Source organism: Rhagoletis zephyria, unplaced genomic scaffold (genome assembly GCF_001687245.7).
Source record: "Rhagoletis zephyria isolate East Lansing unplaced genomic scaffold, Rhagoletis_zephyria_1.1 Rzeph_scaffold_03598, whole genome shotgun sequence".
Classification (NCBI taxonomy): domain Eukaryota; kingdom Metazoa; phylum Arthropoda; class Insecta; order Diptera; family Tephritidae; genus Rhagoletis; species Rhagoletis zephyria.
The window spans coordinates 1-12,055 of NW_016160681.1; positions in this window are offsets into that span (position 1 = coordinate 1).

A 12,055-nucleotide genomic window follows, 5' to 3' on the forward strand; every position below is an offset into this window, starting at 1 on the left:
CGATAACAAAATCGATAAAAAATATTGATAACAAAATCAATAAAAATATCGATAACAATATCCATAACAAAATCGATAACAAAACCGATAAAAATATCGTTAAAATTATCTACATATATCTATAAAAATATCGATAAGTAAAAAACGATAAGTATATCGACTATTATATCGATAAGTAAGTTGTTTTTACTTTAGTGTTTATCATTTTCTTCATACATACATATTCAACATTGCCCTTATATAAATATGTAAAGTGTTTAAATTCACCTTAATTTTAATTGCTGCATTTACCATTACNATCAAGAAGTACCTGTTTCCGTTGAATTTGGCAATTTACTCCCAACCAACCAACCGCCGCTAAAGAAGTTTCACTTCAAAAATAGGGGTATATTTTTTCGGAATAGAACAATCCTAGGGGGTGAGCGCATAAAAATTCCGACTTCATTTTTTCTCATGCATTTTTCGACCACCCTAATGAGCACGCATGAGTGTCCTATATTTATTTTGTACATATGTGCGGATATTTGAAATAATTTGCGTGCTCCAAACACGCCACCTCCTACTCGTTAGGCTCATCAGCGCGCATAATTTGTAGGCATATACGGTTACTACAGGGCGTATGAGTTACGTGCCGCTCGAAATGTCATTAGAGGGTAACAAGCGAAAGTGGTGCTGGCTGGCTTGCTGGCTGGCAGCAGGTGTGAACAATGCGGTTATGGCTTATAACACTTTATGCCAATGAATTTTGTGCTGTGCTATGCATGTATATGCAAGCAGCAGTAACGGCAAAAGTCGTAGAGAAAAGTTTTTCGTACAAGCACTACTCACGCAAGCACGCACGCTCACGCTCACATGACCGCCGTACTTCATTTCCACTAACGCATTGCGTTGCATTGCACGTATGATGCATTAACTGCGACAGAATTTTGCGAGTGACACGCATTTTCGGATTACAATTATCTACAAAATTTCGGTTCTTTTATCATAGTAACAAAATTATTTTAACAAGGTTGAAAGCTATTATCAGTTACATAGCGACGAAAAACATTGCTGTTAGAGATTGACATGGACTTGTTTAGCGCATTGGAGAAATAGGAAAAAGAATTTTTTATTTGTCTTTGCATAAAGTTTTTTTTTAGAAAGCAAAATTGATCTCAAAAGATTTTTAGATAGTATTGAATTCTGTTAGAGGTCTCGTGATGGGTGCAGCCTTGCATAAGGTGGTTCATATAAAGCCAATATGATTTTAAGCGAATAAGCATAAAAACGAAGAGGACGTAGAGCAAAGCCACTGAAAACTTTTAGACCTTGTCTCTAAAATCAATTTGGAGTTTGCCAAATTGCGAAAATTGGTTTGTTAGCATTTTACTGTATTTAGTGTCGTAAAGAAGTGCTTAAACTTTGTAAAAAAAACATACTATTTATAAGGTGTTTTTTTGGTATGGGGAACTCATTTCTGCGATTATCTTTTTCTTAAAACCTCCACCAGAGCGCGTAGCAGTGAAAATTTTTACATTTTCTTCGAAACCTATTTTCGCAATTTGAAAAACTCCAAATTGATTTTAGACCCATGATGTCTGCGTCAAATTAACTACACGTAGAATCCTCCTATGCTATGCGCACATAGTCAAAAAAAAATAATGTACACGGCCTAATGTGTATCAATCAAATGATTTAAAAAAGCCTTAAAGCTCAACCAGCCACCGACGGAGTCCTGCTGTTGATAGAGTGCCCACACACACACACACAACGTCACCATCATGCGGTGGTGAGCTTTCGTTAACACGAAAATCCCATAAGATAGGTCGTGTCAGACGACACGGTCTACGGTTTTATGTCGGTGGCTGGTTGAGCTATTATTCCTAGACTCCATATGCATAGGAGGGTTGCCACCTTTTTCGAAAATCAAATTCAATCTGAACTAACAGAATTAGGTAATTGAAATATGTATCACTTTATGGGTGCCAGGAGAAAGACGGTTAAGAATTTAGTAGTTGGAAAATATTTGGAAGAGAGTCGTCACCTGTTTAAAAATATAAATTTCATTAAGTTGTTGTCAAACGGAAGAGTTTTAATAAATTATTAGTTTGAACATTTAAAATATTTTTGAGGTATTTGAAGAGGATTGCCACTCGCTTAAAAGGTTAAATTCAAATTATTTAATGGGTTAAATTAATTATTAATTGATGGGTATCAATCCAAGTGGGTTTGAAAAGAGCTTTATTTCTGATTTATATTTAGGAGGGTTGCCAAGTGTTTAAAAAATCATATTCAACTTAATTCATCAGTTAATTGAAATATGCAACACAATGTCAAAGTAGCATAGCCCAGTTTGACGGCACTTTGCTATTCGCCAGCATACGTATTAATTCAAAAATTATAGCTTCAGCTGTGAGTATACTTTCAATCCAGTGAATTGTTGCTTCTTCTACAAGAATGGATCAGAAAGAGTGTTCCATGTTTTCGAAGGCCTCCTCTATATTTATGACGCAAAGTTTCCTTTGAAGGAAATCTGGGAATATAACATTCTTCCCTGAGATTTTGATTAACGATTTTTTTTTTGCTACCCAAGTACAAAATATTCCAATGGTAGCGTTAAGTTATTTTTAACCACAAAGTAAGTACGCCTTGGCCACACTGAAACTCACATTATTTACAATTACACATCTAGTTTGTTTCATAATCAATATAAGCGTTTTATTGTTTTGAAATTGTGAATAAAATGATAGGCTATTTAGTATAAGGTTGTAAGCTTACGGTTATATTTTAATCCATAATATCTCATGTCATAAAACAACAAAAAAAAAACTAGTCTATCATTCTTTATATCTATCCGCTTCTAGCTCTAGCTCTTTCTCTATCTCTATCTCTTTTCTAGACTTATCCTTACCTCTTACCGTTTCGTTATACTATAGTAATCTGTTTTCCTTTATTTTTACTTTTGTCTTTATCTTTTTCTGTCTTTATTGTTTATTTGTATTTGGCCATTAATTGAAGATTAAAATTATTTTTTGAGCTCCAGGTCAGGTTGAAATAAAACAATCAGTTTTTGATGCTTTTAATTCGTCTATATTTCGACTTCAGTCTGAAATCATCATCAGGAACATTGTTTTTATTTTATCATTTCTTTTATTCATATACATATTCTCCATGCAATTTGTCTTTATGAAAGTAAAGTGTTAGAATTTAGCTCGATCTCCATCTTTGTCTTTATCTTTCGTATCTTTGTTTCTATTTTTATTTTCGTTTCTCTCGTTTTCTTCATCTACATATTCACTTAGATCAAGTGATCTGATCTGATGTGATATTATGTGGTGTAATGTAAAGTGAGTTCATGCCATGTGATGTGATATCATGTTATGTGATGTCATGCCATGTGATGTCATATCATGTGATAACAAAATATTAGATGTCATGCCATGTGATGTCATGTCATGGTGAAATTAAATGTTGTTAGTTTAATGAGGTGTGGTGAATTTGGGCGTGGTCAGTTAAGGTGTGGTGCGTTAAGGCGAGGTGAGTTTCGCGGAATTGAGTTTAGGAGGAGTGTGGTGAGTTCACGTGTAAAGAATTCGGGTGTGGCGAGCATATGAGTGGTGAGTTTTCGCAATATCTGTGTATCTGCCTATATCATTTTATTATTCATTTATCTTAATCTTTTTTCTTTGTCTTTATTTTTGCTTTTATTATTATGCTCATCCTCATATTTTTCCTTATATTTATCTTTATTTTTACCTTTATGTTTTTTATCTACATACTCACTTTCACCTTTGTCCTTATATAGCAAAGTGTTTAAATTTAAGAAGCACTTGCTTCTGAAAGGCGCTAACAGAGATTCGTTGCGAAATATTTCAATTTGTATTTTAACACATTAACTTGTAATAATTTCTAAATACTTCCACAATGAAGTGTCGTAGCAACGCCACTTAACACACCTTACTTTTTGGTATAGCTGAGAGTGACAGATATGAGGGTAGATAGCGTTTAAGAAAGGTGAGAAAATCGTCACTCTGTTTTTCCAGAAAAAGTTAAGCTGCACATAACCGTCATCATTTTATCCACACACTTTAAACATCAAACTCTAAGCTGCAGCTGGGAGCACTAACTCTCAAGCTACCACCGCTTAATATAATCTTCACTCAAAAAAAAAACTTTGCCAAACTGATTTATAAAATGCAAATAAAAGCAACGTAGCAGCCAAAAGTCTGAAGATTCATAATTAAGAACATACAGAGCATACAGCCATCGGCCACTGTGTGAAATGAAGAATGGGTGAGTGAGTGAAATAAATACGAAAGTATAGAAAATTAGAGCATCTTCTTTCATAGCTCACTATTTACGACTTGGCGCACTAAAAAAAACGGATGCGGTTAAATCTGTGGGAAACTGGAAACTCATTGTGGACTAATAAATTAATTAAAGTCTACGACTCGTATCCCTGCGAGATGCGCTAATACGCCGCCGTTGCTACAAACATACATACATACGTACATATACGAGTATGAATTGAATGGAGTGATGCGCCCGAGAGCTTTACTGTGCTTTCTTACTCAAACTCAACTTATTGCTGCTTAATCGCATTTTCTTTTTTCTTTTCCTTTTCCGCACAGACAACGCGGTCATAAAATACAGATGATGAAAAAATTCAAAATGTGCATTATTGTAGTAGCCAAGGGTATTAAGAATGGCTCATCAAAAGCACTAAAGTGTGACATTAACTATCTTAGACTGGCGTCACAAATGCTGCTGGCTGACTGGGCTTACTGGCTGGCTGAAAAAGACAGCGCGGAGTGATGTAAAGTGGAAAACTAGGAAAACTATTAGACGCAAAGAGAGCACGAATAAAAGTAGTAGAAAAATTCATGCACAGCAGGCGCGACAGGACTGAGACTATTCGGCTATGGACTTAATTTTTTGAAAGCATACAAAATTTAGTGAAATTACTTGATTATAAATGTCTATAGTCGCCCAGTAGCCATATGGAGGGCGATGGGTTGCAAAGTAAAGTTTTGTCATAGCAAAATGTTGGTTTAAATGCATACATTTTGAAATTTTGTTGCGAACGGTCTCCCGCATTTTATTTTACAATAAATTTATGTTTATATGGAAAAACGTGCAATTTTTTAAATCTTTGAAAGTCTTCGGGGGACTAAGGCAGGTCTTGAAATTGACCCGATACACTCCAGTTTGTTCGACAATTTGATACATATCGACAATTCGATGAATTTCCAAATTACTAAAATTCGATAACTCAACAAAGTTCGATACATTTTTAAAACTGTGCATTTCGAAGGCTCGACAAATTTCGATAACTCAAAGATGTATATACCTCGATATAAATCGATAACTCGATAAACGTTGGATAAGTTTATAAATTTCGATAACTCGGTTAATTTGGTTAGCTAAAATTTTTCGTAAGATATATTTATTTAGATAACTCGTTACACTCAGGTAACAGGATTCGGCAAGCATGATAAAATTCAAATTTGAACAATTCGGTACGTTGAGATAACTCAATAAACATGCATAACTTGATAAATTGCGATAACTTCGGTTATTCGATAAATTTCGGTCGCTTGATAACTATCGATAACTAGATTTTTTTTAGGCTGAATTTATTTTGATTCAATAAAAACGACCCTCATCTACATAAAAATACCTTTCTAACGGTATTTTTGGTTTTGAAATCAGTTCGATAGAATCGCAAAATGAACGATGTCAATAGGGTATTAATGATGGATGGATAGATGGTTTTTGTTAAAGCTTGGCCAATATTTTTATAAAAAAATAAAAAAATAAAAATTAAGTTGAAAAAATTTTGAATATTTAAAAAATAAATCAACACATCGTCACTTGTTTGGGGCATTGTATATATGTATGAGGGGGCACATGTACCTTCTAACGCACAGGGTACTGTTAAATTTTCATTTAATAAAAGATTTATATTGTCACCTTCGAAGAAGGCTCTCTTGGATATAACACAGCCTTCAATTCCTTCCATAAATTTCTTACGAAGTCATACGAGAAGAATATGGTGGATGTTCGATGATATTTGTTGACTTTTGATTTACAGCCTTATTCTATATCACGAACGATTCATCTGCAGACGACAACATCTCTGATTGCGATTTTATTACTCTATCGGTCTTCTTCTCAGCTGAGTTTAAACCGGCTAGAATGATGCCGCCGGACGAATCGTTTGTGTAGCCTATCGTTCGTGACACAGAAAAAGGCTGTTAAATTCCATCACAATAGTGATTCGATAAGAAGGTGCGCTGGTTCCTATCAGTTAGTGCCCAATGCGAAATATTGGTCGCTCCAATCGGAGGAGAGGGCGAGTTCTGCGCTTATCCAACTTTGGACCCGTACGATAAATATTCTTCAACCGCAAGAAGAGAACGTAATGCCGGCATTACGAGCGGTATTGATTGCAGATTGTAAAGTTCATTTCCTTGCGAGATCGTATATCTTGGCACCCATACAACATAAGTGTCGTAACTCCTTGCCAGCTCATTTAGAGTACTTCTATATTCCATGACAATCTTCGATGTAAATTTGTCACAGCTTCGTTGATTGCCTTTAGTTCAGTTTGAAACAAGTAGAGGTCTGGCAGAAGAAATGTGAGGGAGGCTGAGTAAGACTTCGGGCAAGTATATCCCACTTCCTATCTTTAGATCTAACTTGATGCCATCAGTTTAGAATCTACATAGTAGATGGCTTCTGAATGATAGTACGAGATCAGAACTGAATTCCCCTGCCATTCACCCCTAAAGGTCATCCTTTTTGGAAATGATTTCTGAGTTCAGTGAGCGCCTGGAGACAAAGAAGGAGCTATACAATGGCTACAAGTAATCTGTTGCGTTCCTTAAAAAAATGGGAAAAGAGATTCAACTTTCGTAGCAGGGATCTCGTAAAGAAGCACAAGAAGGCCGTTGCAAAATTCGAGACGTACAGCGTCTCAGCCTCTGAAAGTCCCACAAAGAAGCAAGACGTTCAGGGCACTGCTGCTGGTAAAGCGATAAAGTTAGGACTAGATCCGACGAGGCGTCTATGAGGAAAATGAAAAAACCGAAATCCATTGTGGCCTTCCATTCCCTTATGGATTTACGGGTGGCCATTATCGGCAAGTTCGACGCATATGGGTAGCTAGCGCCAAATAATTGGCTACTTGTGGAGGCTCGGCTGATGGATTTTATGCTTAAGGCCGACGGTACTGGATGGCAAAAGAAAGTTAAGGTCGTTGGCTGTGCCAATAGGTGGGCCTTGGACTTCGTCACGCTCGTGATCAACGACTTTGGTACGCCTTGGCCAGGAGCGAAGCTGTGGGTAATTCTCCAGGTATGAGCGTTGGTTTCAATGTGGATGCCACCGCCGGTTACGGAGTCTATGTTGAAACTAATTGGACTAGAGAATTTCGGGCTGAGCACGTCTCACGTGGTGTCTTTAACAACTTGCAAGACGAAGAGCGGGAGCGATATGCTCCTCACGATAGACCAGACCGCACTAAACAACATTAAACTCAGGGAGGATAGCAACACGTTCGGATTAGGCACCCTTCAGTACGTGTAACTGGTGACAGGGAGTCGTGGCTCGCAAAAGTTAAAGCCGCTGCGCTGGGCTGGGCTTAGCCGGCTACCGTCTGTTTACCCCAATGAAGAAAGGTAAGATAATAATCTGTATACTGACTAAAAGAGCTGGAAATCCGTGGTATGCGAGCACGGGCGCGAGCACATACAAACTCACAAAGTAGCAAAGAAAGCAGTCTTCTTATTTCAATATAAGGTAAAAATTATTTATTTTAAATTCCTTAAATGTTGCTCAAAACCGCAGCTTCCTCTACACTTGAGGATCAGCTATGAGCTTTTGGCAGCGTGACCAGTTAATGGCGCCATTGGAGTATAGAGTGTGTAAAAACGCGCCAACAACAACAGCAATAACAATTGCGAGTGTATTACTTTTGAATCCCAGCCAATTTGCTGTCGTTTACCATTTACTAACTACTGCGACTGGAAGCCACATCAAACACAGATGCACGCACGCACGCACACGAAATCCATCGAACAACTCAACTCCCCCCTCCCTCCCCCCCATGCATATGTTTTTTACTAATAGCGCTACTCATATTTTACACCACTGCTGATTTCACTGCTTTCATTTGACTTTCCTGCTTTTATTGTGAATTGTTGTTGGAATGGAAAAAGCGCGCGCAATTCGCATTTACGAAACAAGGAAACAAAAAGAGGGTACTAAAATTTGCATGAAAATCAAATTTGTGAAAAAAGATTCTAGCCAGTGATGGGAAGTATGTACATACATATAGTATATCTATGTATGTATGTAATAGAGTGCCAAAAAAGGGAACAGCAGCAATGTGATAACTGCGCATGAAATTGAATTGAAAAAATAAAAAATAAGTGACAAAGCGCGTACAAAAGCGTCTGGACGCAGATAAAATTTTGCGCAATTTTCCACTTCGTAAAATAGCTGCCAGTAGATGGAATTGAGTAAGTTGAGGAAAATACTTACATATGTACGATTTTACCTTTAAAGGTAAAGCTTCTTTAATAAGTATTCGTTAATCAAGCTTAGATTGTTAAGTGAAAAAGAAAAACGAAATTTATTAAGCTATTTTTCATTGCAGCAATAAGGATCCCTGCTGATTTTTGTCATTTTATGTTGTTTGCTGATTGCAAAAAGCGTTGCAGTAAATTACTGCATTTGTACAAATTTCTGTTGTTGATATTGTGTTTGTTGTGCTACTTCCTTATTAAAGATTATTTTATGCAAGAGTGCAAGTACTTGCGTGCACTTTACTCTGAAATTTGTTGCACTTTCTTAAGAGATAGTGCGACAAATGGACGTGTTGATTGGATGCACAAGGGGCATACATAAGGTCTGTTCAGAATATTGTGGAAATGGTCTCGGAATTGCATTTGAAAATTTGATGCTTGAGGTGAGGTGAGGTGAGGTGAGGTACCTCTTTATCTTTATCCCTATCTCTATTTCCACCTTATTTACATACAGTCAGTCAGTAAAGTTTAGGTACAGCGAATTTTTTACAATACGGGCAACTACCTTTTAAATATTTTATTTTTCGCAAATTTTTTATAAAAATATGGTTAATTCTTCAACAAAAACCCCAAAAAGAAAAGTTCCAAACCTTGTGCAAAATTAAAGAAAATTCTGCAAAATTTCATTCAAATATTTCACTTTTTATTTACGCTCTCTAGAAAAAATTTGAGTATGCAGTTTTTTAGCCCATTCAATTTTAGTTCTTTAATTTTGCACAAGGTTCGGAACCCTGATTTTTGGGTTTTTTGTTGTAGAATTGACCATATTTTTATAAAAAATTATCGAAAAATAAATATTTAAAAAATAGTTGCCCGTATTGTAAAAAATTCGCTGTACCTAAACTTTATTGACTGACTGTATATCTCTATCTTTACCTTTATCCTTATCTTAATCTTCATCTTCATTCTTACCTTTAGTTTTATCTATATCTTTGTCTTCATCTTTATATTTATCTTTATCAATTTCATTGAGCTTGAGGCCGGTTTTTATGGAAAATGGTGTGGAAAACAACAATAATTTACATATATGAAGCGATCAATGAAATGTCCCAATGGGAAAAATAATTCGAAAACTATGATTTCTATAAATTTTTGTACGGGCTATCCGATTTTAATGGCTCTAAAAGACTTTATAACTCTGGAAACAAATAAAAAATCCCTTTTTTATTAATGATTTCTATGTAAAAAGAGTTAATCTTTCGATTGAAGATAACTAAGAAGCTAATATTAAAAATGACCAAATTGAGAAAAATTACAAATAAAATTTCGTTCAGAATTTTCACCATGAAAACGGGAAAATTTTGGAAAACGCATAGTACCATCGGATAGCCCGTACAAAAATCTATAGAAATCATAGTTTTCGAACTATTTTCCTATTTTCTGTCTAATTCCCAGCTAGTCGAAAAGGAGCTTGTTTTGCACCGCTCATCGCGCTTGGGACTTTTAACGTGAAATGCCTCATATACAAGTAGAAGTTATAGCTGCTATTGCGGATATCTCCTCATCAGACTTCTTCACCGCAGTCACTGGGATTCGACACAGCGATCCCAGCGTACAAAGCCAGTATTCGACCGACTGAGCTAAGTTCACCACGTTGTTCTTTGTTCCACTTTTTCATATGCCAACCCAACTCTAGTGTGGGAGCAGAATACCCACTTGCGAACCTGCGGTTACTTCATGTAAAGACAGCTTTTTGTAAATCTTTTGGATTCCTATTTTTAATTTTATTTATGTATTATTTTTAATAGCTCAAAATTAATTTTGTGCTCTTTTCGTCTGTAATGTTATTGCGAAAGCAGATATGTACTAAATAAATAAATAAGTATTGCCAATATTTCAACTAGTGGATGACTGAAGGAGACAGCTTGCCGCTATTTCTAATCAATTACCCAAATTTGGGAGCCGGGACATAGGGTCATTTACGGACACCAGACACCGAACGAACTAGCGAGGCGCGGTTCCACATTCAATGTGTCGCATGCGGAGAACATGGGTGCCTAGTTCAGGGACATCAAAGGCACCAAATAAGCAAGATTTTCTCAAATTTTCTAAATTTAAGAGAAAACAATTATTAATTTGCTCAAACTTTGAAAGCAAAACAGCAGAAATAAATTTGAAAATAAACAAGAAAATAATTTATACATGAAGTCAAACATTTCTTATTCTATTCTTTATAAACGTGTAACAGGCGCATAAGAAATGTATACAAATACATATATACAAACACTAGCCACGGTTTCCACAGAAATTTTAACTGTTGAAAGCAAAAAAATTTGAAAATAAACAAGGAAATTATTTTTTAAAGGAAATTATAAATTATTTACATATAGAAAAACCTAAATACTCAAATACCATAAAAATTAATGAGATAATATTTTTTCTCTTAAAATTATAATAAAAAAACTTAAATAAAAAAAAAATATCCCCTTCTCTAGGACTCGAACATTGAATCTCTCGAATGGCACGCGAGTAAAATGACTTATAAAAAATAAAAATTCTTAATTTATAAAAAAAGCACTGGTTTACAGCAAACATGTTCTATAGATTCCACTATCTAATTCCTATGTAGAATTGCTCGATGATTTGGAAAATCGAGATAATTTTTTTTTATATGGAAACTTTTCGAGATATTTGCAATTTACCGCTATTCAGCATAAAAAAACTGGTTTCACTTAATCATGCATATCTTACGAACCAATTAAATAATCGTAATAGGAGATACGGAAAATTAAAGCTAATAAACTTCTCCTTAAACTGTATATACATCACTTTTCGATAGTCCTGATAATTTCTGAGAAGTTTAATAATCATTTCTGACACATCTTGCTTTCAGTGCAAACACTCTATCTCCTCTGGCGTACGTGGCGTATGAGTAACACTCTTTTCATACAAAAAATTCTTGTGCATTTTCATTTGACCAATCATTACCTTCTTATTTATCCATTGATTTTCTCCAATATGTGTGTCAAGCGGTTGTTTTAGCGTTTACACACATGTGGGATCGTGTAAACCCCGCTATTGGTAGCTTCATTTTTTTCCAAAGGAACAGGCTTTAGCACAAGTGTAAAAAATTTAAAAAAAAGAAACTGTAATTTTTTAAATTTTTCCCCTGTTAAAGTTTAAATCTGTTTCTTGTTTTTTTTCCAATTACGTATATTTTCTTAGATTTTCTTGATAATAAGTCTAGATTTTCTGGGTACTTTAAGAAAAAAATTCTCTCCGTGTATACACATTTGTACTTACATACATACATATTTACATATTTTACGAAGGCCACTCCTCGAAAGTGAAATATTTATAAATATTTATTTATATATGTATCATTCTTTTGCACATTTATCTCATTAGCAGTAAATATTTTCCTGCAAACGTACAAAACGTAATCAAACGTAAATGTACATACTTTTAAAGTTACACAAAATTTTTCATTCTGATTGCAGAGAGACAATTCAAGCAGTGCGATATAAATTTCGAATTACTTAACA